The 22,831-nt window shown below is 43.9% G+C and overlaps 1 pseudogene; it reads left to right on the forward strand.

The window, feature by feature from the left end:
• The first annotated feature begins 20,213 nt into the window (after nt 1-20,213).
• On the forward strand, nt 20,214-21,380 carry LOC101144589 (nucleophosmin-like; annotated as a pseudogene).
• The last annotated feature ends 1,451 nt before the right edge of the window (nt 21,381-22,831 follow it).

Consider the following 22,831-nt stretch of genomic DNA (forward strand, 5'->3'; position numbering starts at 1 on the left):
ATTGGAAAATCTATATCTATAAACAGAATTGTTGTTTATTCCTTGTAAAAAAAAAAAAAAGCAACCTCAAAATCTACTAAAAGAATGGGAGTTGCTTCACAGATCTGTTGGAAGAGAAAAGACATCATTTCTGAGTTTGAATGACTGCCATAGACAGGTGTGGATATGAATTTATCATGCTTAATATGAACAGGACAATTAAAACTGTGCCTGATGTCACCCACTTGTGTCTAGATCTTAATGTTCTCAACACTAAATGAACATAAAAATGGAAAAAGTCCTAACAATGATCTTCAGTTCAAATATACTGTTTTTCTGGAAATGGTAACATTGCTGAAGTTTTTGGTACTGAAATTTACATTTTTTTCATTGATTAAAGATGTTTGAACAGCTCATTCTCTTAAAAGTAAGTTTTAAAAGTGATCTACATATGTAGTTAATGGCTAACAGCTAATGTGTTCTAAATTCTAAAGTGGATTTAGAATAAAGAGCAGAGACTTTTTCCACTAGGTGGTAGGATTTTGCCATGGTCATGTCTCAAAATGTTGAGAGGAGGAAAAGTAACTTAAGAAGAGTAAAATTAAGATAGAAAGTGACTGTAATAACACCACACATTGATCAAATAGATTTTCTTTCTTGGCACAAACGCAGAAATTTACTCCTAATGTATTCTTGAAGTAGGCCTAAAATAAGTTCAAGGATTTTTAATTTTTGGGAAAAAACTGGGCATTAAAAGAACACTTTTAGAGACTTAGTTCGTATTTTATATCCTTTTATACTTGTTGGATTTTTTTTTTATCATGTAGAAGCTTTGCCAATTCAAAAAATCAGTCTGAAACCTCTGTGAGACCCCAGTTCTCTCTGCTTATAGGATGTCTTCTAGCAAGTACATCATGTCCGCATTTGTCAGGATTTTTTTTTTTTTTTTGAGATGGAGTCTCACTCTGTTGCCAGGCTGGAGTGCAGTAGCGCAATCTCGGCTCACTGCAACCTCTGCCTCCTGGGTTCAAGCAATTCTCCTGCCTTGGCCTCCTGAGCAGCTGGGACTACAGGCGTGCGCCACCATACCCAGCTAATTTTTGTATTTTTAGTAGAGACGGGGTTTCCCCATGTTGGCCAGGATGGTCTCGATCTCTTGACCTCATGATCCACCTACCTCAGCCTCCCAAAGTGCTGGGATTACAGGTGTGAGCCACCGCACCTGACCTTTTTTTTTTTTTTTAATTAACAACTTCTTTTTTATGTTAGTGCCTTTGTGGGGAAAAAAATCTTGGAACTGAAGAGAGGAAAATCTCAAAAGGTATTCTTTATTGTCAAAACAATTTATTGAATTTCTAGTTGCTTCTAAGGACATTTTTATTCCGATGCTCAGCCTTCCTTGTTGATTTAAACGTGATTGTGTTGCTAGTAATACTTATTTTACATATCATAAAACACGCTTTGATTCATTTGCCCTAGTTCTAACCAGGAAATAAGATTAGAAAATATTCCTTGTTCTTTAGGTTTTTACTTTGACTATGGAATTAAAGTGTTTACATTTCCATCTAGTTTCTCTGAATAAAATCTTGACTCCTATGCTAAACTCCTTTAGTTTTTCCTTATCCAGTAAATGAATCTTCCTGATCCTTTTCTTATTCCCCTGTGTGACACCCTGGCCCTTTTCCCTACATCTTTTGAGCTCCACAAAGGCCTCTGTTGAAAAGAAGATTTAGCTGTAGCCTCAATAGATTTGGGTCAGACTCTATGATTAATATTTAATTTCAGCCCTTAGATAAAGGTCGGCCAGACGTTGTTTCTCTCTCTGAGTCCCTTTGTGTCTAAACTCATAGTGTAATTTGCCATGTAGAGCCATAGCCCTGACCTTGTAACCTTTCTGCTATCTGGGTCTTTCTTCGAGTGCACAGCTTGTCTTCCTTTCATGAAAATTTCACAAATTGAAACCTGATTTTGTAGTGGAACTGGGCTTAGGCTCTTGTTAACCCTCACGCTGACCCGGGGTGCTTTCCTGCATGAAGATGACACACCCGTTCTACAAGGTGCACGTTCTGGGCTGCTTTCTCCTGTTGTGGCAATGCTTTTGGCAATCCTTCTAATGCTCCTGTGGCACTCCCTTATTGATAATTTGCTAGGTAACTATTATGTATTGCCTATTTTGTGCCAGGCCCTGTGCAGAGTGCTGGGGATATATAGGTACATAAGGTAAATGTGGTCTCTGCCTTTACAGGCTTCATATCTAGTGTGAGGTAGAGATGAGCAAGGCGGCAATGATAATTCAGTGTGGAAATTTAGGATGGGAAAAGTACAGGATGCTCTGGGAATCCAGAGAAAGGGAGTCTAATCCAGGCCCGGGTGGTAAGAGAAAGCATATGAGTTACTAGTGCTAGGCAACAAATTTCCCCAGAGCTTAGTGGCATAATACCACCAATTTATTACACTTACAGTATTTGTGGGTCAGGAATTTGGGATGGGGATAGTGGGGCAGTTCTTCTGTTCTATGCCACCTGGGACCTCATCCAGGAAGACTGGAATGGCCGGGGGCTGGCATCATGGGAGGTGCCTTCCTTCACATATTTGGCCCCTGGGCAAGACCCACACATGAGATCTGGATTTCCTCACAACCTGACAGGCTTGGAATGGTTGGATTCCTTACATGGGAGGCTCAGAGCTCCAAAGAGCATGTGCAATGAGAGATATTGTTATGGCCATCTTTCGAAAGCCCAATATGTACAGAATATTTCCCAGAAGAATTGAACATTCAGCAGACCTAATGAATGTGTAGATATTAGCTGGGCAAAGAGGAGGGAATAGTGTTTCAGGTAGAAAGAATAGAATGAATAAGAACCTGGAATTAAGAAATAAAGTGTAGTGAATTTGAGGAACTGGATGAAGTTCGGAATAACTGGGGCATCAAGTAGGAGGAGGAAGTGGTGCCTGATCAGGCTGGACAGGAAGGTGTTGATGGTGTGTGGGAGGCCGGTCCCACGGGACAGTGGGAAATTATTAAAAGTCTTTAAGGGAGAATAACAAAGTAGTATTTGTGCTTTAAAAAAATTACTCTGGTTACACTGTAGAGAATTAGAAGGGCTAAGAGGTGAGGCAGTAAGACCAGCAGGCAGGAAGTTGAAAGCCAGAAGATCAGCTAGCAGAAAGTTATAAGCCAGTGGTCAGATGGTGATGACCTCTTGGAGCAGGAGGACTGGGAACAGAGAAGATATTTAGAGACTCCACTGGGCTTGGTGATAATTAGATATGCGGGTGAGGGAGAAGGAAGAGTCACACATGGTTCTCAGTTTTCTGGCTCGGGCCGCTGGGTAGATAAGAGTGCTGTTGTTCACTGAGATGGGGGAATACTGAAAAGAAGCAGGCTTTGTGGGTGAGGAAGTTGATAAATTCCAATTTGAGGTTGAGCGAATTCTGACACAAAGAGCAAATACCCAGTGGGCAGTTGAATATATGGGTCTAAAGTTTCCAGTCTGTGTTTGAATCCATGCTTGACGTGATAACTCACATATAAAACTGGTGTTATGAGGAAGTATAAACTCGACAAGCCAGCACGGACCCAGCCAAGTTCTGTCTTGGTTAAATTTCACTGTGGTAAATTTTCTTTTCCTGATTTTCTAATATCACAGAAATAATGCATACTTCTATTAAGTTTTAGGATCAAATAGCAAATTTGAATTACATGTTTCACTTGCCAAGTGGTCTTGGCTGGACACATAACTAATTGATTAACTTAAAAGAAGTTAGCCAGGCATCGTGGCTCACGCTTGCAATCCCCGCACTTGGGAGGCCGAGGCGGGAGGACTGCTTTAGGCCAGGAGTTTGAGAGCAGCCTGGGCAACATGAGGGGATGTCAGTGGGGCTGCAGGGATGTGGAGATGCAGGGACTATTAGGCAGTATTCAGTCTGATGGGGCCTGGGCTCTCAAAATGGTGCCATGCTGCAGCTGTTTAGCACTAAGGTATGTGGGATTCAGTGTGAGCTCCCTTTCTGGAGCACTGCTACCATGTGGCCTCTAGAGAGCTTCCCATGCTAGTCTCAGGGACCCAAGAATTGAGGGGCTCTCCTGTAGTTAAGATTGCTGGAGTTCGTGGTGGGAATGTGGACTGCTGGGGATGTCTCACTTACTCTTTCCCTGCACTGGGGAGCGTTTCTGGGATCCCAGCTGGCCACCTCACTTCCCTCTCCTTTTATGCCTCTGGTGTTTCCTGTCACTTCTCTGTTTAATTTCAGTGTTCTTTTAGATGTTCTATTTGCAATGTGATTATCTACTTGCTATTTTGGTTGTTCTTTGTGGAAGAAGTGAGTGCTGGATGCTTTTCATTAGCCATTTTAAAAGCCCTTGGGTAAGGTTAATTCTCCCCTACACAGTGGGTTTAGGGGCAGGGTTAATGAAGAAAAAGTCAAAAGTAACTTGGTGACTTAAAGTCTGGGTGATTGAGAGAAGAGAGGTGCTGTTGTCAGAAATGAAGCCAAGAAGTAGATCTGAGTTGGAGGATGGGAGGACAAGAAGATGGGAGGATGATCATAGATCTAGTTTTTGAGTTGAGATGATGATCTACTATCCCGAATGCTTGCTGATCTCAGAATGGCAGTGGTGGTGGAGGAGGCAAACCTGCACAGGTGGCATGGGAGGTGGTGAGGCCAGTGGCAGAGGCGGGAGGGGCAGCCAGGGTTAAACAGGGTCCTGAAAAGAGAGAGTGGATGGAGTTTCCAGAGCACCAGGAACCACCACTTACCCTGCCTGGCAAGTCTTGGATTAGGAAAACAACCTCTGAACAGCCTACTTCCCACTACCAGGCACTTTTGGGAAACCTACTTTTCATAGGTGACAAGGCTGTCACCCCGTTGGGGTCATTTCTTCATGCTATAAGAAAGTCTTATTTACCATGTTGATGTTAATAATTTTCTAAGCAATAAAATCAATATCATCATTGAGGTTTATTTCACTCAGGGTATTTTTGTCCCTATTTCAATTTATAATCTTTTCTATCTCAGTGGTATCTGCCAGACAATTCAGTCTTTATCTGTATCCACAGAATACATATCTCAGACTGGCTTCACTCAGTAACTTCCAAATGCTCATTTTCCTAGCAGACCCATAAAATGTTCTGTTTGTAATAGCCTGTACTTAACTCTAGTCTAAATTTACCTTTAGTTTATTTTTGTAAAGATGCTTTGGGTATTAACAGAGCTAAGATGCCTCTCCAGGGTATGCTTCTGTATTCCGTGTTTCTCTCTACCAAGCAAAATTTCCCAAGACCTTGAGCCCTCTTGTCTATCTAGTCAGTGAATTGCCATTGCTTTTGCCCATAGTCTTCCTGATGATGGCAGCAAAACTGTAAATTAAGAGCCAAAGCCAGGGATACAAATGGAACTCTGCAAAGCTCCAAGCAGAGGTTCCAGAAGCCAGAAAAACAAACATGCATGAGCTCTCAGGGAGATAGCATGATGGGCTGAGGCATGAGATAAGGGGCCTCTGTTCCCCTTCTTCTTGCTGGGGCCTGGAGGAAACAATGCACCCAGTATTTCATTCTCCTGAAAGATGGCAAATTACTCCCATTGTTGAATGCCTACCTTCCTTGCAGGCATGGGCTGGCCAAGTGTCTCCTGGAGTGGGGAAAGGAGATGAGCCCCCTAAATGTCCTGTTTCTTGAAACTTCCCATATCCTTGTAAGAGTCTTATATGGAGGGAGAAACCTATTGAGAAGGGGTATTGGAAAATCAAGCATAGCCCTCTGATGGGTGATGATTAACTGTGCTGTTAATCTTGGCTGGCAGCTTGGTCAAATTCCCTCCCCAGGATTGGCTGTTTTTTTCCCATGTTACACTAGTCAGTCTCTCTCTTGCACGCTCTCTTTAGGCAATTGGCCACTGTTAACATCCATGCTCTGTGCTCTACCAAGTGCCACCGGCTTTCCTCAACTTTTCTCTGAGAAGTACCTGAATGGTAACTGAATTGGTAACGGTGCGTCTGTGTCAAAGTCCTGGACTAGAACAGAGATGTGGCTATATCTGGCCCATGGAGGTCAGTGACAACTCCCCTTCCTGCATTTATTTGCTTTTACTTGTATAACAAGGAGCCCTGATAGGGTACTTTCCCTGAGCCTTTTGCTTGCTTTTGAGAGAAACTGACAGCTGTACGCTTAGTAAGTAGAATCACATGGGACTAGATCTTTAATTGAAGAGTTAGAGGAGTTGAGTTGTTCCTTTTAATGTGTTACTATAAGGCATCAGAGTGCCTGCCCTGGACAAAGGGGTAAGGGGACTTTATGTCTGACTTGGAAGAGCCAAAGTGCAATTTTATTACATGCATAGATTGTATAATGGTAAAGTCAGGGCTTTTAGGATATCCATCACCCAAATAACATACATACGTATGTACTTAATGTACTCACTAATTTCTCATCATCTACCCCTGCCCAGCCCCCTACCCTTGCAAGTCTCCAGTGTTTACCATTCCACACTCTACGTCCATGTGTACACATTATTTAGCTCCCACTTATGAGTGAGAACATGTGGTATCTTTCTGCATCTGACTTTTTTTTCTTAAGACAGTGGCCTCTGAGGCCGGGCGCGGTGGCTCACGCCTGTAATCCCAGCACTTTGGGAGGCGGAGGCGGGTGGATCACGAGGTCAGGAGTTCAAGGCCAGCCTGGCCAACATAGTGAAACCCTGTCTCTACTGAAAATACAATGGTGGCGGGTGCCTGTAATCCCAGCTACTCGGGAGGCTGAGGCAGGAGAATTGCTTGAACCAGGAGGCGGAGGTTGCAGTGAGTGGAGATCGCACCACTGCACTCCAGCCTGAGTGACAGTGTGAGACTCTGTCTCAAATTAAAAACAACAACAACAAAAAAGACAATGGCCTCTGGTTCCATCCATGTTGCTGCAAAAGACACGATTTCATTCTTTTTTTAAAAAATGGCTGAATAGTTTTCCATTGTGTATGTGTACCACATTTTCTTTATCCGGTCATCCATTGACGGACACTTGGGTTAATTCCATATTTTTACTATAGTGAATGGTGGCATTAGTGTTTAAAATCTGGGGAGAAGATAGATCAGTTTGCATAAGAAGCCATGGAATGGGACTCCCATCTCTTCTTTCTAAGATTTAGAGTTTCGTGTTGGTTTTGAGTCAGCCTAAGTGGCCCTAATCAAGACCCAAAGGCCTGTCACACTTTGGGGCTGGTGAGGCTCAACAACTGAGCATCACACAGAGAGACGCCACTCCTGTCCTGTGTCCTTTACATAAACAGCCTCTGAACTGCTGTGGCCCGTTGGGGAGTGAAGTAAGCAGGACGGTGGAGAGGCCATGCAGGAGCCATGGGGAAGGTGGAGCTATGGAGGCTGGTGTGTAGGGACGGCTGCTCTGCTCCTACCAATCTGTGAGAACCTGTGGGATAGTTTTTGAGGACTCCTCTTGAGGGTTCGTAGAGCATCTTTGTGGGGCTGAAATTCCTGCCTGGTTTGGAGGATGCTGTGGAGTCAGCAAACATTTAGCTTAAATATTAACAGGATATCATTGTAGACAAAAGCCAGGGCAGCCTGGGGTCATTCATCAAAATTCTGAGGTTACCCCTGCTCTCACCTGCATGGCTGAGGGGCTGAACCATGCTCTCAGCTTGTTTTCTCAACATTTTGGGTTGCTCCATTGCTTTCAGAATCCCATATACTCAGCCAGGTTCTTGGTTTCATGATGCTTTAGTCAGCTTGGGTTAACATGACAAGATACCATCGACTGAGTGGCTTAAACAGAAACTTATTTTCCCACAGTTATGGAGGCCAGAAGTCCAAGATCAAGATGCCGGTGTGATGGGTTTCTGGTGGGGGCCCCTTTCCTGGTTTGTAGATGGCTACCCTCTCACTGTGTCCTCACATGGTGGGGAGACAAAAAGAGAGGGGAGGAGGGGCAGGGGAGACAGGGGGAGGGAACTTTCTGGTATCTCCTCTTATTAGGGCACTAATCCCATCATGAGGGCCCCACAGTCAAGATTTCATCTAAACCTAATTACTTCCCAAAGGCCCCATCTTTAAATACCATCATATTGGGGGTTTGGGCTTCAATGTGTGAATTTTGTGGGGACATAACTCAGTCCATAGCGCGTGGAATGCTCATGAGCCTCCCACTCATATCTCAGTCTTCCTGTAAAGGGAAAACTGTACTTATTCTTCTATGGGCAGTGCCATCTTCCCAGGAGGGGGAGTACCCACTCTTTCTCTGAACTTTTGCTCTCTGAACAGTCATTTTTCATCTTCCTTGACTTTGCTCTGATCTCCTCCTTATGGAACATACCTGTGGAGTCTTGTGTCCTGTCTTTTGAGATGTCTTTAGCCAGGGACTACGTCAAGATAAGGAATAAGAGCTTAGTTTTGCCCCTGCAGCTCTCCCCCTCACATCTCAGGGATGGGAAGAGAGTTTTCAGGTCTCATCCCCTGTTGTGGTGGGATCTGGGGAGGAAGAAATTCTAAAGAGGCAGCCATAGGCTGCAGGGAATGGAGGCTGCCCACTCAACAGCCCAGGTAGCACTGCTAACCACCTACTCCTATGGGTCAGGACTTTTTTGCTGAAAGCTGTGGTGATTATCAAAATAGTAAACAACCAATAACACAGTCAAAATGGCTGCTGACCGTAAGCCATAGATGATGAGACGGGAAAGATCCCGTGACCCCCTTCGTAGGTGGGAACTGGAGTGGCTTGTTTCACTCAGCCTGCTGCTGGCCACTCCACGCAGGAGTGTGTGAAACAGTGAGTGTGAGAACTGGACGAATGAACACTGAAACTGGCTGGTCGCTCTTTTCTGGCGCGATCAGGCTCTGTGCGGGCCCTGTAGCAACATCCAAGTGTGTTATAACCAGTACTCTTTCAGCTCTGCCGTCCAGGGATGGCCAAGTGCCAACCAATGCAGTGAAGGATCAGGGTGGTAGCCCCTACCAGCTCAGCACCCGGGTTCTCGTCTGGTGTCCAGGAAGAAACAGGTCACACAAACTGTTTAAAAGGTGATGAATGCAGAAGCCTTTATTGAGCGGTGGGTGGCTGTCAGCAGAAAGGGAGGCTGGAAAGGGGATGGAAAGGTGATAGTTCTCTGAAACCTGGCCGTCTTCGGCTGGCGCTCCTCTCCAAAACCATGCTGTCTGAGGTTAGCTGCATCTATCTGTAGTCTCGGATACTCAGTTACTTTTCTGCTCACTGCTTAGCTACTTGTGTCCTTGACACTCAGCTGCTTGTATTGCTCTGCCAGCTGAAGTCTTTTACGGACACAGGATAAGGGTGGGGCAGGCTAAAAAGGCAACATTTGGATGAAAAAAAAAAAAAAACAGGCTCAGCTGTTTTCACTTAGGGCGTGGTTCAAGGCTTAAGGGTGGGATTTAACGGAGAGCCCTGCCCTTCTGTATCATTACCACTATATGGATGTAAATAAGCTAAATATCAGCTCTGGTTGTAAGTACCAGGACTCCGACTCCAATTGGGCTAAATAAGACTCCTGCAACTGGGGAACTGAGGGTGCGTGGGGGGTGGCTATGGTTTAAGTTTGGCTGGATCCTGGGGCTCGAATGCTGCTGCTATAGCTTTGTGTGGGCCTCTGTCAGTCTCTCACCTCTGTCCTCTCTTTGGATTGTCCTCTTCCTGGAGGCAAGCTCTCCTAATGCAATGAGGAAGATAGTTAATGAAAATCCCATGGAAACACCCTTCCAGTTTAGCAACCAGCCCCAGTGGGAAAAGGCACTTCTCTCACTCTCCGCCTACACAGAGAAGGGCTCCACTGGGTCGTCATAGCTCATGCCTAGTCCTAGGGCAGTCACTGTTGTCAGGGCAATGAGGTATGATGATTGACCCAATCTGGGTCCATTTTGTTTCTGTGTGTATGTTTGTGCTTAATTGCATCACGAGACTCATATGGAACAGGGAAGAAACAGTTCCTCAAAAGAAACTGGGAGGTGCTGGCAGGCAAACATGAGAACCATCTACTATCTACTTGTTGATAACAAGATGTTGGTAAAGAGTAGAAGAGCTCCTCTCACCACAAACTTGTGCACTGCTGTACTTGATTCAACTCATATTTTGGATGCTGCTTCTAAAATTGGTGGGAGGAAAATCCCAAAAGGTTGACTCATGGTGATGAGAGTAGTGAGGGAGGAAGGGACTGCCTGTGTGGTGTGGTTTTCTTTCTGTGGGTTTACAGATGAATTATTGGGTGCTCTACTTCTGCCTTTCCCTGGGGGTGTCTAGTAGACACCAGTGCAGGGCAGGGAAGGTGAGGGGGCTCAGGCCACTTCCCCAGAAGCTCTCTCTCCTGAACTGGCATCCATGCACACCTCCCTGTCATGCACATGCAGTGTTTCTGTGCAGGGTGTGGAGACACAGCTCCTTGTGGTGCAATGAGGAGAGGTTGCATTAATATGACTCACTCTGTTTTTTGAAGGTTTATTTTTATCAGCTGTGCATGGGTTAGGGTTAGAAGGTAGTTGATGTTTAGGTATGAGTGGGAACCTGCCTCCCATTTTCATTCACTATAATTGGATGTGGATGGGTTTTTTGAGCAGACAGTAGGATGAGAGAGGGGGCTTAAAGAAAGGAGGAGAGGGCCTACTCTTATGGGATATTGCTCCAGGCAGAGCAGCTGGAGAGCAAAGAAGATTTATAGCTGGAGGTGGGCACAGCAAACAGAAAGGGAAAAGAGGAAAATGATGTGGGTGGAGATGGATGGAGATGCAGGGAGTGAGGAAGGTGCAGAGAGAGGGGCTGGTGGAGAATTTGAAAGCCAGGAGTGATTTAGTGAAGCAGTGATATGGAAAGAAGGATTTGAGAGTTGTGGTGTTTGTGAATCAGCCGTGCAGATAAATATTTTAGCCATCGTGATCAAAAATGTGTATCACAATTCATGGGATGTACAAGCAAAACCTAGGAGGGTAAAGATTACAGATGGATGTCCACTGTCACCACTGTTTTGCTAATTTGATTCTGTAGCTCCTTAAACAGTAGCTAACTCACTTTTATTGAATGCCCTTTATATGCCAAGGACAGAGCTAACCACATTACCAGCGTTGTCTCATTTCATGCTCATAACAATCCTATGAACAGGTGCTATTTAAGCAACCCTATTTTATAGATGGAGAAATAGGCTTGAAGGCCCACTGTTTTAGTTTCATGGGGCTGCTGTAACAAAGTACCACAAACTGGATGGCTTGGAACAACAGAAACTTATTGTTTCTCAGTTGTGGAGGCTGGAAGTCTGAAATCAAGGTGTCAGCAGAGCCATGCTCCCTCTGAAGGTGCTAGAGAAGGATCTATTCCATGGCTCTCTCCTAGCTGTTGGTAGTTTCTTGGCTTGTAGCAGTAACTGCAACCTTCACCTGGCATTCTCCCAGTGTATGTCTGCCTCTTCACATGGCATTCTTTCTATAAATGGATAAATTTTGGATGAGGGGCATATCCAACCCCAGGATGACTTCATTAACTAATTTTAACTGCAATGACCCTATTTCCAAATAAATTAACATTCTGTGGCACTGAGGATTAGGACTTCAACACATGAATTTGGGAGGAGGGACATAATTCAACCTGTAACACCCAGGAACCCATGGACACCTGGGGTCCTATGTTGGCAGTGCTCCTGGCCTGTTCCCACCTCCTCTGAGGACTCTGGCAAGGACAGGCATCCCCCTGCTCTGCGGCTGGCTCTGGGGCTCAGCTGTGGTGCACACACTACAGTGACAGCCTTGGCCTGATGGGCTGGAGTCATTGCCAGGGGGCAGGTGCTCTGGCCCGGCCGCCATGGCAGCTGTGTCTTTGTCATCACTGCCATGTCTTGCTGACCCTCTGGAGAACCTCCTACCACTCTTTGTCATTTTTTGTTTGTCCTCTGTGAAATAGACTCACAGCCTCCGTCTATGTGCTTCTCCTTCTACGATGCCTGTGTAATTGTTTCATAAATGCTTTTGGAAAATGATTTGTTTCCATTGCAAATGCACCATGATTCACTTTTGCCTTTCTATCTGTGGATTTAAAATGGATCTGCACTCCCCCTGCCAAAACCCCAGGAAGGCAAATGTAAACAGTGTACCTGCTTAGGGGTCCCACTATCTTTGAGAATAAAATTATCAGCATCCTTTCTCTTCCTTAGACTATCTTCAAAAGCTGAGGCCTGTTGTACTACTTCCTGGGCTGGTTTCTGTTTAGCAGCATATTTGATAGGGAACTGTGATTTGAATGATTCTATCAGTTCCCCAGCAAAGCAAGCCTCATTCTTGTCACTCCTCATTCTTATTTGGAAGTCTACAGAGAACACACACAGTCACATTTCCCTTTACTGTATAATGTTCCAATCAGCATCCAGCATAATGAAATCCAATTCATATGTTAGGCTGTTGTCATTCTAAAAATAGTTCACATCCCCCTGAGGGGCTAAGGAAATTGGAGGAATCAAGGTATTACCGCAAACCTGTCATTTGCAGAAAAGTTCTTCAATCATTTTTGGAGGTGGTAGATTTGTTCTTAAGAAAACAAAAATAGATCAGCTCTCCAAAATGAGGCTGCCTGTGAGATCGTTCCACTGATCTTTTATTGAGATGCCAGGCCCTGCGTGCAAGTCTAATGATCCCTCACTTCAGATATATATGAATTATTAAGGTCAGTTAATTAACACATTTTTCTTCTGCTGAAGTAATTAGATGAATAGAGCTCTTGCCCTCTTTTTGGCTTTCCTGGCAGTTGCTCAGGGCTGAATAGAGGCAGTAAACATATTGCCAAACAGATGCTAACCAGAGAAGTAATTTTTCAGTTTCCATTTGATTTCTGAAGTGTTATCCTGCAACTGAAATAAGCTCCTACTTGGGGATGGTAGGGGAGGGCAATGGGGAAAAAGAGAGAGAATGAGGTGGAGAATGAGCAACAAGCCCTCACACAAATCTGCCTGAGAGCATCTTCTAGATACCCAATATTCATTTGTCATTCCACCTAATTTTTTAAATACTTCCTTCACAACATCTCTATGTCATTTGTACAAAAGTTATCCAAAGTGAATATTTATTACAGCTGTTTGCATGAATATTCCCAGGCCATTTCCTTTCTGTCCCTGGTGTGGCCACAACATTTTAGGTGGCCAGAAATTAGGATTTGGTACGTTTAAAGTGGTTTGTCTGTAATATGTGTCTCTTGATTTTTCTAGGTCAGTGGTTCCCCAGACTGCCTTTGTACCAGAATCATCTAGGGGCACATAAGAAAGAACACCTTCCCAGCCTTTACCTAAGATTGATGATCTCAGCATCTCTGGGGACTGGCCTGGAAATAGGAGTTTAAAACATCTCTCAGGGTAAATCTGATGCTCAGTCAGAGTGTGGGAGGTGCTGTTCTTTGTAATGGAGATGGAAATGTCAACACTCAGGAGCTCTCCTTCTCTTTGCAGACAGGTGAACTGTGATCATTCTATAACCTGGGCCTAATGGCCAGTCCAGGGAAGCCTCCTGAGTTGGTCCAGTCAAACACGTGAAATGGCATTGATGGCTTGGTCTGTGGGTGTGATATGCATTACTCAGGATTGCTTGATGTTTTTGTCTCCAGGGCCTCTGCTGGAGCAACCAGCATTTTATGAAAATTGCCTTCTGTGGGAAGTCTGGCTGAGGAGGCAGTGTCCCATAGAAGAGAAAGATAAAGACATAGGTAGCAACTTTCAGACTTCCAAGAGCTCCAGTTTTTTCACCTGTGAAACAGGTTTAATCATAACCCATGCAGCTGTAAGGCAGGAACAAGGTGATGTGTGTGTGAGTCCTAAGTAAGTTTTAAAGCACTGTATTCATGGAAGGATGATGATGATAGTGATACTGATTTCAGCAAAACTCTGATAGAGATAAAGGAGTATAATGGAGGGTTGGAGAAGAAGGGATAGAAATTGTGCTGTCCTTAAGGGTGGGGCAGGTGGCCTAGCAGCGTCATGCCTGAAACACAGTCAATAAATGTTTCCTTGCTGAACATTGCCTGGCTGAAATTCTGTGTGATTCCCCTGGTATGTCTTTCCCATATTTGGTAAAATGTAATGATCACTTTTCCTGGTTTCAGCAACATTTTGCTTTCAAAAATATCATGGATGCAAGGAAGTTCCCTCACAGTGATTCGCCATAGCTCCACACCTCCCAGGAATGGGCCTGTGCATTGAGGCACGTGGAGTGGGCTGGTCTATAGCACCCACCTTAGGAACTTGGGGACTTCACGAGGGGCCCGACTGCATGACGACTTGCTAGAATTCCCAAGAAAAATGATGGAGGAAGCATTATGATCGGTGGTAGGGCTCACAGACAGTAAAGATTAGAACCCACGATCAAAAGAGGGGATGAAAACGGCTCCAGTTGAACTCTTTTTGAAATGGCAGAGTTGAGGCACATGGGCTCTATAGCTGGGATCCTGGGTCACATTCGTTGACAGTTGAGAGGGATAGCAGGACCTAAGTGCTTTATATGCATTATCTCACTTAATTCTTATAACAGCTCTAAAGCAGTAGTATAATAAGAGGGGCACAATCCCTTATTTACAATTTGGAAACCCAAAAATCTTTGAAAGCCTCAAGCTTTTCATAATTCATTTGAACGTGAAATGAACCTGACCTGAAATCTTTTGACAGCAAAACCTAACTAGAACTTATGTGAGACTTTTTCTAGTTTTGATTTATCCCACCTGTTGTAAATATTCATGTTTTGCTGCAGAAATATTAATGAATTTGATTATAGAGGAGTGCATCAGAGCTCACTGGGTGTGTTACATAATACATGGTATATACACCATGCTACTGTTCTATCATCCAGAAATCTGAATTCTGAAAACATGTCTGACCTCCTCCCAGAGTTTTGGAATAGGCATTTTCATTCTGTTTCTCCACTTTCACAGAAAAAAAATGAAGCTTAAATCAGTGAAGTATTAGGTTGGTGCAAAATTGCAGTTTTTGCCATTACTTTCAATGGCAAAAATTGCAATTACTTTTGCAACAACCTAATAATTTGCCTAGGGTCACAAAGCTGCTAAGTTGGGAACCATGGTTGTGCCCCAAGTCTGTTGTGAGATATTCTGCTAAGAGTTGCTGTTTCTTCCTTGGTTTCGAATCCCTTTCCCAAAAGCTTTCCTTTTTGTTGTCCTGGTTTGTGTGGCAGGCTCCAGGAGGAGGTATGTGTGTGTGTGCATTGTGGGAAGTAGAGTCAGGTCTTCCTGCTTAGCTACCCATACTCATGCTGCCTTGTTCTGTAAATACCTTGCGTTTTTCCTAAAACACAAGTCTGATCATTCCACTCATCTGCTTAAAAGCTTTTAGTGTACTATTCATAATAGCAAAGATAAGGAATTAACCTAAATGCCCTACAACAGTAGGCTGGATAAAGGAAAGGTGGTACATATACACCAAGGAATACTATGAAACTACAAAAAAGAGCAAGATCATGTTCTTTGCAGCAACATGGATAGAGCTGGAGACCATTATCCTTAGCAAAGTAACACAGGAACAGAAAGCCAAATACCACACGTTCTTACTTGTAAGTGGGAACTAAACATTGAGTACACATGGACATAAACAAGGAAACAACAGATACCAGGGCCTATTTGAGGGTGGAGGATGGGAAGAGGGTGAGGATCGAAAAACTGCCTGTTGGGTACTATGCTGATTACCTGGGTGACGAAATCATCTGCACACCAAAACCCCATGACACACAATTTATAAAACAAACTTGCACGTGTACTCCTGAACGTAAAAGTTAAAAAACAAAACAAAACCCTTTTAGCACTGCTAGAAGGTCAAGTCCAAGCTCCTTAGAATGGAATATAAAGACGCCCTGCACTGGTTCCCAACTGGCTGTAGTAGCTTGGGTGGTTAAAAGTACGGCCTCTAGAGCTGTGTCACAGGGTAAAACCTTTCTTCTGCTGCCCGCTAGGTGTTTGTATCCCAGGCAAGTCTTCTCTCTGCCTTAATGTTTTATTTTTTAATTTTATGTTTTTTGAGGTAGAGTCTCGCTGTCTTGCCCAGGCTGGAGTGCAGTGGCACAATCTCGGCTCATTGCAACCTCTGCCTCCCGGGTTCAAGCGATTCTCCTGCCTCAGCCTCCAGAGTAGCTGGGACTACAGGCGCCTGCCACCACACCCGGCTGATTTTTGTATTTTTAGTAGAGACGGGGTTTCACCATGCTGGCCAGGCTGGTCTTAAACTCCTGACCTCAGGTGATCCACCCGCCTCAGTTTCCCAAAGTGCTGGGATTACAGGTGTGAGCCACCACACCCCGCCTGCCTTAGTGTTTTATCATGTAAGGCTGATTTAGTCATCCACTTCCTAGTGTTGTAATGAGGCATGGATGAGTTAATACAATGTAAAATGGTTAGAACAACGTACACAGTAGGCACTCAAATGACACTATTGTTTTCATGGTTTCTCTGGCCTTGTTGTTTCTGCCCGGACTCTTCCTGTCCCCATCTGACCACACGCTTCGACCATTGCTTCCAGAACAAGGAAGACTGAAGCAGCCTGCTCCCCCTGCTGCATGCGTTTTCCTTTCCTTTGTCCTATTGTCTGCCTGTCAAACACCTGTTTATCTTTGACAACTGAGTTCAAGAGCCATCTTCTCCTTAAAGACTTCCCCAGTTTGCTTTCCTCCTTCCTGTCCTTTGGGTCTCCACGATGCCACATTTGTATTTCTGTCACGACCACCGACAGTATTTTAAAGTCCTTATTGGTGTCCTGATCTGTTTCTTTGCCTGAATTTTAAGCCCCTTGAGAACAAATCCCCTATATGTTTGTATCTCCAGTCCCTGGCAGAGAGTCTGACACAAGCCACATAATCAATGTGTGTGGGTAAATGCTATAAAGAGAACTCGTTCCAACTTGGGTAGGAATTTCTGCTATGGATGCCATTTACAAGCGACAGAACCCGCTCTTGCTAATTTGAGCTGAAAAGGAACATATTAAAAGATAGCTCACAGAATTTCCAAGAAGCCACAGAATGGGGCTTTGGATGTTTTATAGCCAGGAATACGATGCAAGTCACATCAGTGGGTTGTTCCGGTGGCGGTCCTCCTGCCATGCTGAGCCAGGACAGGGATTTGCCTTGCTGACATTGAGCATGGGGCACTACCTCCAGACCGTTGCCCCTGCTCCCGCTGAAAGCAGAATGTCTCTGTGGCCACCCTCTGCCATCCTGACCGGCATGCTATCACATAGTACCTGGGTGGTGCCTTTTAATTGTATTGCTTTCTCCCAAACTGAAATCTCCCATGGATGCACCTGACTGGTGGAGCCTAGGTCAAAGGCTTCTACATAGACTGCAAGGGAGACTAGCAAGGGGAAGGCATCTAGTTTAAGAAAGCATGGATTCATAAAGTGGGAGTGCCGAAGAGCAGAAAAGGGGGTTTCAAAGATGCTGAGTGGCCAGAATATGTGGTGAGAATGACAACGGCAGTGAGAATTGACACCATCAGCAGCAGCAGTGGTGGTAAAGGGGTGATGGCTGGACAAGGCTGTTAAGTGGTGAGAGGAGAGGATTTCAAGGGCAACAGGAGGGGAACTTCAACGGAGTTGGAGCATGGGATGCCTAAGACTCCGTGTAGAAAAATGAGGGAGACATTTGAGCTTAAAGTTCTAGACTACTGATTTTCTTTCTTTTCTTTTCTTTTTCTTTTTTCTTTCTTTCTATCTTTTTCTTTTTTCTTTCTTTCTCTCTTTTTCTTTTTGAGATGGAGTCTCGCTCTGTCGCCCAGGCTGGAGTGCAATGGCACAATCTTGGTTCACTGCAACCTCTGTCTCCCGGATTCAAGCGATTCTCCTGCCTTAGCCTCCCAAGTAGCTGGGGTTACAGGCACTCACCACCATGCCCAGCTAATTTTTGCATTTTTAGTAAAGATGGGGTTTTACCATTTTGGTCAGGCTGGTCTCAAACTCCTGACCTCAGGTGATCTGCCCGCCTCAGCCTTCTAAAGTGCTGGGATTATAGCCGTGAGTCACTGTACCCGGCCGTCCACTGATTTTCTTAGCTGAGTTTTTCATTGCGCCTCCCTAATCTTCTCCATCAAGACTGATATCCTCTGGAAAAATGAGGATCACACTCACATATCACAATTGCGTTCTTCTAAAAAATGCTGGCTCTGAGGGATTCATTGGTAACAAAAGTGAGGAACTCTTCATAATCGAAATCAGTGCTGTTCACCAAATGTTCCAGATATGCACTGTCTGATGTGGTAACTGTGAGCTACACATGGCTGTCAAGCACTTGAAATGTGGATAGTGTGACTGAGAAACTGTTAACATTTTTTTTCAGGCAATTTAAATGTAAATAGCCACATATAGTCAGGGGCTAACTTATTAGATAGTGCAGGTGTAGATAATTTGATCTGTTTAGGAAGGCAAAAGAGATCACTACATTTGTAAAATTTAAAAATATATTTGAGGCTGGTCGTGGTGGCTCACATCTGTAATCCCAGCACTTTTGGAGGCTGAGACCAGCGGATCACTAGAGGTCAGGAGTTTGAGACCAGCCTGGGCAACATGGTGAAATCCCGTCTCTACTAAAAAATACAAAAATTAACTGGGTATGGTGACTTGCGCCTGTAATCCAACTACTGTAGAGGCTGAGGCACAAGAATCACTTGAATCCAGGAGGCAGAGGTTGCAGTCAGCCGAGATTACACCACTGCACTCCAGCCTGGGCGACAGAGCAAGGCTCCATCTCAAAAAAACAACAACAAAACAAAGCGTATTTTAAAATATATCTTAGACTGGCATATAACCAAGTGTGTTTGTTGGCAAAAAGCCACTTTTTAATTGATAGAAATATTTTGGGGCATGATGATTTAGCAACAAATGTATAAAAAGTGAGATAGTAAATTTAATTTTTTTTTTTTTTTTTTGGACGGAGTCTTGCTTTTTTGCCCAGGCTTGAGTGCAGTGGTGCAATCTTGGATCACTGCAACCTCCGCTTCCTGGGTTCAAGCGATCTTCCCACCTCAACCTCCCAAGTAGCTGGGACTACAGGTGTGGGCCACCACACCCAGCTAATTTTTGTGTCTTTAGTAGAGATGGGGGTTTCACCATCTTGGCCAGGCTGGTTCCAAACTCCTCCTGACCTCAGGTGATCTGCCCAACTTGGCCTCCCAAGGTACTAGGATTATAGGTGTGAGCCACTGTGCCCAGCTGTGAATTTAATTCTTAATAGTGATTCTGCGCTGTAAAGTTTGTTAAATTAAAGATCTTAAAACTGGAGTTTGCAGTAACAATATTTTCCAACTAGGACATTTTGGAAAGCACTTATTTGTCAACAAAAGAAAAACGGCCAAACGTTTGGGATTGTGGTCTTTGAATCACACATCAGAGTCACTGTGGCAGGCTTATTATAAAACAGACTGCAGGGTCTCACTTTTAGAGCTTCTGATTCTGTAAGTCTGCGGGGAGCTGAGGATGAACATTCCTCACAAGTTCTCAGGTGATGCTCATACTGCAGGTTTGGGGATCACATTCCAAGAACCCCTGACTTAAAGAAATGCTCTTTTAAAATTTAACTTTTTCCTTTAAGGACATCTCAGAATCTTTCATCTGTAAGTATTGCTCTGGTGCTCTGAAACTCCCAGAGGGAGTGGTATATGAGAGATATCCCATATAATTTGATCATAGAACCCTTCCCCTTAGGGTAAACCAAGGATTATAATTGGAGAGACACAATTCTACGAAATTCAACTGAATTCAACATAAAGCTTAGTTTCCTCATTCTTCCACTTCCTCGATCCAGCCACAAAACTAGGGTTCCATGGGCTCAGTTCTAGGCTGCTTTCTGTTTTCCATCTACCCTCTCCTCATAGGAGAGCTCACCTGGGCCATGACTTGAAATGCTGATGATGCCCCATTTGACATCTCCTGCAATCTCTCCTCTGAACCCACATAGTGCATCCACTGCGTACTTAACATTTTCATCTCAAACTGAATGTGTCCTGAACTGAACTCTTTCTTGTTAATAATTCCCCCTGACCCACTCTGATTCCTCTCCCAGTTTTCCCTACTCGGGAAATAGCATCACCACCCACCATCTGGATTGTCATTAAACCCATCAGAAATAGTTGTTATTTCAGCCAAAAAAGAAAAAAAATGCGTATAAGAATGTATGTGTTGGGTGTGATTCTGTTCTGTGGGGCCGTTCCCTGGAGCAGTAGTCATTTATCTCTGTTTGCCTTCTCTCCCACATAAGTGCATGCCACCCCTCCATGGAGGATTCGATGAACATGGATATGAGCCCCTTGAGGCCCCAGAGCTATCTTTTCAATTGTGAACCAAAGGCCGACAAAGATGATCACTTTAAGGTGAATGATGATGAAAATAAGCACCAGTTATCTTTAAGAACGGTCAGTTTAGGGGCTGGTGCAAAGTATGAATTGCACATTGTTGAAGCAGAAGCAATGAATTACAAAGGTAGTCCAATTAAAGTAACACTGGCAACTTTGAAAATGTCTGTGCAGGCAACAGTTTCCCTTGGGGGCTTTGAAATACCACTACCTGTGGTCTTACAATTGAAGTGTGGTTTAGGGCCAGTGCATATTAGTGGACAGCACTTAGTAGCTGTGGAGGAAGATGCACAGTCAGAAGATGAGGTGGGGGACGTGAAACTCTTAGGTATATCTGGAAAGTGATCTGCTCCTGCAGGTGGTAGCAGGGTTCCATGGAAAAAAGTAAAACCTGCTGTGAAGACGACGATGATGATGATGATGATGATGATGACGACGAGGAAACTGAAGAAAAACTCCAGTGAAAAAATCTATATAAGATATACCAGCCAAAAGTGCACAAAAGTGAAACCAGAATGGAAACGACTTAAAACCACTAACACCCAGATCAAAAGGTCAAGAATCCTTCAAAAGACAGGAAAAAAGTCCAAGTGCAGTGGATCACGCCTGTAATACCAGCACTTTGGGAGGCCGAGGTGGGCAGATCATGAGGTCAGGAGATTGAGACCATCCTGGCTAACACAGCAAAACCCTGTCTCTATTAAAAAATACAAAAAAGTATCCGGGTGTGGTGGTGGGCGCCTGTAGTCTCAGCTACTTGGGAGGCTGAGGCGGGAGAATGGTGTGAACCCGGGAGGCGGAGCTTGCAGTGAGCCGAGATCGCACCACTGCACTCCAGTCTGGGTGACAGAGCCAGACTCCATCTCAAAAACAAAACAAAACAAAACAGGAAAAAATCTCCTGAAACACTAAAAGGATCTAGTCCTGTAGAAGACATTAAAGCAAAAATGCAAGCAAGCATAGAACAAGGTGGTTCTCTTCCTAAAGTGGAAGCTAAGCTCATCAGTTATGTGAAGAATTGCTTCCAGATAACTGACCAGGAGGCTATTCAAGATCTCTGGCAGTGGAGGAAGTCACTTTAAGAAAAGAGTTTAGACAATTTGTTAAAAAAATTTCATCTCATTTCATTTCTGTAACAGTTGATATCTGGTTGTCCTCTCTGTGATGCAGAGTGAGAACTTTTCCTACTGTGTTTAATAAATGTTTTCCAGGTTCCATCGCCAAGAGTTTGTTGTCCAAAATGCCTATTTGGTTTTTAAAGATGGAACTCTACCCTTTGGTTTTAAGTATGTATGTAATGTTGTGATACGATATAATGGTAGCAGTGGTCAGACATGGAAATGATGGGGAGACAAAAATATATATGTGAAATAAACTCAGTATTTTAATAAAGTAAGAAAAGAGTGTGTCTATACTTAAACATGATCGCAACCATAATACATGTATGCATGTGTGTGCATGTGTGTATGTGTACATACATAAATGTCTCCTTTTATCCATCTATAACACCACATGCTAGATCAAGACATGAGTCATCTTTGATATATCATCACATTCTTTAAAAAATGGATGACTCCTGTTTCCCCAGGTCATGCCTTCATGGGGGTTACTATGAGGTCATAATGTAAGAAAGAAAAAAGGTATTTCTCTACCTCTGTTCCTGTCTGTAATTGTGGAAATGGAGATGGCTCTCAGATCTCTCCAGCTGGTTCAGAAAGCCCTGAGATGCCTCACATGAGCTTAGGAGCTAGTACTCTCTGCCAGACTGCCCTCTCTTGCTCGCTCTGCCATTGTCTCCTACATCTCCCTGATTCCAGAAGGAGGCAGGTCCAACTTCATGCCCAGGCTGCTGTATCCCTCTGCTCTGATGAGCTCCACATTCCCTGGAAGTGAGAAGGGATGATTAACTCCTTCATATTCTGTTACACAAGCCAGAGGAGTATTGTTTTTCATGCTCTGTACCTGACTGAAAATTTAGTGAAAGAAATCTTTTATTTTTCATTTCGTGTATTCCAGGCTCTTTTGCTGTGACTCAGGCAAACAACTGTCCCTAAATTCCCTTTTCCTTCCTGCACTGACCTAGTGCTCTTGGACCAAGTTTGTATAACTTTATTCTCCTTTCTTTTAGGAAGACTTTTAAGAAGTGGCTTCTTATTCCTCATGCAAAGAGAACTGGGTAAGTTCTGCCCCAGTGGCCTTTCCTGTTTTCTTCCTGTAGTGTACCCAACCTCTTGCTTCTTATGCATCCTGACTCCCACATTGGCATACACTTTTATGTTTGTGTATGTACATGTGTGTATTTATATATAAGTTATATGTCTACTTATTTCCACTACTCTGTAGGCTCTTTTTTTTTGCCTTCTTTTTGTAGTGGCCTGAGTTGTTCTTGGTGACCATCAAAAGCAGTGTACAAGGGTCAGAGAGGTAGATTTTGTCCTTCCAATTGTGTTGGAAATCTAAAGATGATTAGATCCCTGAGTGTAGGTTCCTTAAACTCAATCAACCTTATTCACATTAAAGAAAAGATTGAAATTGCAACC

The sequence above is a fragment of the Gorilla gorilla genome, chromosome 6, assembly GCF_029281585.2.
Source record: "Gorilla gorilla gorilla isolate KB3781 chromosome 6, NHGRI_mGorGor1-v2.1_pri, whole genome shotgun sequence".
Classification (NCBI taxonomy): Eukaryota; Metazoa; Chordata; class Mammalia; order Primates; family Hominidae; genus Gorilla; species Gorilla gorilla.